The sequence below is a fragment of the Arvicanthis niloticus genome, chromosome 18 (assembly GCF_011762505.2).
Source record: "Arvicanthis niloticus isolate mArvNil1 chromosome 18, mArvNil1.pat.X, whole genome shotgun sequence".
Classification (NCBI taxonomy): domain Eukaryota; kingdom Metazoa; phylum Chordata; class Mammalia; order Rodentia; family Muridae; genus Arvicanthis; species Arvicanthis niloticus.
In genome coordinates, this window is record NC_047675.1 from 39,004,538 (window position 1) to 39,008,912 (window position 4,375).

Below are 4,375 nucleotides of genomic sequence, written 5' to 3' on the forward strand. Positions count from 1 at the left end.
CCTGGTACCCAGAACGTAGATGGTCTCCATCTCCGTGGTCTTGAGGGTCAGTTTATCCACCTTGGATCTCGTGCCTGTGGCTGGCCAGTCAGTCTGGATCTCTATCACCTCACCTTCAATGATCTTAGTCTCCTTGATATGGACACCAATGGAACAGCTGAAGGCTTACGTTAGAGCCTCAGTCTTGCTCATCTCCAGAGAAAAGATCTCACTGCCTGCAATGAGGTATATTGGGGCCCAGTGCCTGAGCCATGACCATGGCAATGGCTGTCTTCCCAGTGCCTGGTTGGCCAGCAATGAGGACAGCTGACCCCGCGCCATCTTCCCTTCTCTGATCATCTCCAGCACCATACCAGCTGCATGCTAGGCTGCTCTTTCACACATGCTTGAGACTACAACACCATGGGTTCCCAGACCAAGTTTGTGCAGTGCCCAGATGGAGAGCTGCAAAAAACACAAGGAGGTGATGCACACCGTGTCCCTCCATGAGACTGACATCATCAACTCCCATATTCAGGGCTTCCTGCCCCTCTTCTCAGGATCTAGAGGGAAGATCAAGTCAGAAGTCCAAGAACAGATCAATGCCAAGGTGGCTGAGTGGAGGGTGGAGGGCAAAGCAGAGATCATGCCTGGGGTGCTGTTCATCGACGAGGTCAACATGCTGGACATCAAGAGTTTCTCTTTCTTCAAATGGGCTCTGGAGAGTGACATGGCACCTGTCTTCATCATGGCTACCAACCAAGGCATCACCCGGATCCAAGGCACCAACTACCAGAGTCCCCACAGCATCCCCATTGACCTGCTAGACTGCTTGCTCATTGTGTCAACATCACCCTACATTGAAAAAGACACCAAGCAGATTCTGCGCATCCAGTGTGAAGAGGAAGATGTGGAGATGAGTGAGAATGCCTACACAGCGCTGACCCACATTGGGCTGGAGACTTCCCTAGGCAGCCAGCCTGGTGTGCCTGAAACCAAAGGGCACAGAGGTGCAGGTGAATGACATTAAGCGAGTATACTCCCTCTTCCTGGATGAATCCCACTCCACACAGTGCATGAAGGAATACCAGGACCCTCCCTCTTCAAAGAACTCAAAAGCGAAACAATGGACACCTCCTGAGCTGACACTGCACCCCAACCCTTCCCACCCCGTTTTCTACAAGTTCGAATACTGTGACTTTGTATAAAATTATTGAAAACTTGGAGGGAAAAAAAGAAGCCAAGGCTGGAAAATCAGAAGTCATGTAGTTAGAGTGAGTACAACAGCAAGCAGCTGGGGAAGTGGGTAGGGGGCGTAGGGCAGGGTCTATAATAGCTTGTAATTCTCCATTCTCTTAAAGTAGCAAAATCTAAAATAAACAGATGTTAGTTCAACTATAGATTAACTTTGTCTAAGCAGGAAAAGAATCACCCTCAAAAGGATTAAAGAATGAATAACAGGTTGATAGTGGTGACACACACCTATAATCCCTGCACTAGGGAAGCAGAGGCAGCTAGATCTCTGAGTTTAAGACCGACCTGATCTACAGAGGCAATTTCAAGACAGCCAGGCTACACAGAGAAACCCTGTCTCAACACACACACACACACACACACACACACACACACACACACACACACACACCAATGACTAATAAAACTTGAAGGGTCCAAGGGAAGCCTACTGAAAAGGTCCTTGATGCTAACAAGATGGCTCAATACTTCAGAGCACTTGCTGTTCCAACCAGCAGTGGAGGAGTGTTCCCTCTGGTCCACACCCTCACCTGCATGTATCACTTGTGGTTTTAATCCTAGCCATTCTGATAGGTGTTTAAGATGGAATCTCAGAATAGTTTTGATTTGCAATTTCCTGAGGGCTAAGGACGTTGAAGATTTCCTCAAGCATTTCTCAGACTTCTGAGATTCCTTTCTGGGAATTTCGGTTTAGATATGTCCCCCGTTTTTAACTGGGTTATTTAGTTTGTTGGTGTTAATTTTCTTGAGCTCTTTATACATTTTGGATATTAGACCTTTATCAGATGTTGAATTGGTGAAAATCTTTTCTTTTCTTCTTTAGGCTGGTGTTTTGTCCTACTGATGATCTTTGCCTTAGAGAAGATTTTTCAATTTCATGATCTACTCATTTACTGTTGATCTTAGTGCCTATGCTATCGATATTCTGTTCAGGAAGTCATCTCCTATGCCAATATATTCAAGACTATTCCCCACTTTCGCTTCTATCAGGTTCAGTGTGTCTGGCTTTATATTGAGGTCTTTGATCCACAGGGACTTGAATTTTATGCAAAGTGATAGATATGTATCTTGTTGGAGTCTTCTGCATGCAGGCATCCAGTTAGAACAGCACCATTTGTTTTGAAGATGCTTGCTGGTTTTCACTGTCAATTTCAGGCTTCTTTATCAAAAATCATGTGTCCATAGGTAGGTGGATTTAAATGCAGGTCTTCAGTTAGATTCCATTGACTAGTGTGTCTATTTTTATGACAATACTATGCACTTTTTAGTACTATACTTGGTAGTACAAATTGAGATCAGGGATGATCTCTGTAAGTTTTTTTTTTCAGGCTTGTTTTTTTTATCTATCCTGGATTTTTGTTCTTTCATATCAAGGTATTGTTTTTTTTTTTTCAAAGTCTGTAAAGAATTTCATTGGAATTTTGATGGGTATTATATTGAATCTGTAGATTGCTTTTGGTAAGATGGCCATTTTTACTATGTTAATCCTACTGATCCATGAGTACAAGAGATTTTTTTCCCCATCTTGTACTATCTTCTCCAAAATTTTTTTCAAAAATTTGACGTTTTGGTCATATAAGTCTTTCACTTTCTTGGTTAGGGTTACCTCAAGATCATTTATATTATTTGTGGCTATTGTAAACGGTGTTGTTTTCCTGATTTCTTTTTCGGCACATTTGTCATTTGTATATAGGAGTGCTACTGACTTTTATGAGTTAATTTTCTATCCAGCCACTTCACTGAAGGTATTTATCAGCTGTAGGAGTTCTCCGTTAGAATTTGGGGGGAGGGGGTCTATTATGTATAGTATCATATCATCTGCAAATATCACTACCTTGACTTTTTTCTTTCCAATTTGCATCCCCTTGATCTTCTTCAGGTTTTTTATTGCTCTAACAAGAACTTCAAGTACTATATTAAATAGATATAGGTAAAATGGATACCCTTGCCTTACTCCTGATGTTAGTGGAATCACATTGAGTTTCTCTCCATTTAATCTGATTTTATCTTATCCTGTCTTCAACACTTGATAAGTTAACAGTAGTGCAGAACATGAGGGAGTGGCCAGCCAATGGCTGGTCCAACTGAGGTTCAAGCCACAAGAAAGAGGAATCAATTATTGGGATGTAATATATGAAAAAAAGAATCAATAGAAAATAAGATGATGATGATGATGATGATGATGATGATGATGATGATGATGATGATGATGTTGACAGGCACTGGCTCCTCTTGAAGGGGACCTGGATTTGATTACCAGTGCTCACATGACAACTCATAAGCATCTCTAACTTCAGGACATCTGATACCTTTTCTGAACTTCAAAGGCACAAGATATGCATGTGGTTTTTGTAAATACATAAAGGTAAAACACTCATACTCATGAAATAAATACAAATTAAAGAAATTCTCACTTGCTTTTGGGTACAAGAATGCTGAATTCTTTGGGATGCTGGGAAATATTTATCATCCTATCTAGTAACTGGGAACATGCTCAGATTTGTAACATTTGTCAACTTCTTTAATGTAAGCACCCCTGTTCTATTTGATATTGAACTCTGTTTAATAATCATTTCAGAAAACTCTCAGCAGTTTCACTGTTGACTTTCCCAAGCCACAGGATCCAGCCCTAGCATACTGTTGCTCAGAATGGTCAAAGGGAGAGAGCATTTCCAAGGTTTGATGAGATCAATTTCCCACACAGGGACCAAGGCTGCAATACCATTTAGTTAATTATTTGTCTCGCAACTCTTGAGGTAGCATGCAAATTCTTTGAGCTTTAATTTTGTCACCTGGAAAATGGTACTAATGATCACACACTAACATCATAAAGCTTACGTGATAATCAAATGAGCTGATGCATGTAAGACACTTAGAAGACTGGCAGAGAAGCATCGCTCAGCCAGTAATATTTACTGCTCATTTGCCGCCCAGATACATCAGACTCCACTCATTATTCCTCAAATTACAGCTATTAGTTTTTGCATGTTTTTATTTTAAGTGTATCTGTAATTTTGTTTCTGTTGAGCATAGATCAGTCCTAAAATTAACCATTGGCCTAAAAATAAAATACTACACCACGGTTACTTTTCCAAAGTTGACATAACATGTTTTCTTAAAAATTCTTTTCTCTTTTGTTAAA

General features: G+C 40.9%; 1 pseudogene; it reads left to right on the forward strand.

Moving 5' to 3' along the window:
- Positions 1 to 360: 360 nt before the first annotated feature.
- Positions 361 to 1,120, forward strand: LOC117722986 (ruvB-like 2 pseudogene; annotated as a pseudogene).
- The last annotated feature ends 3,255 nt before the right edge of the window (positions 1,121 to 4,375 follow it).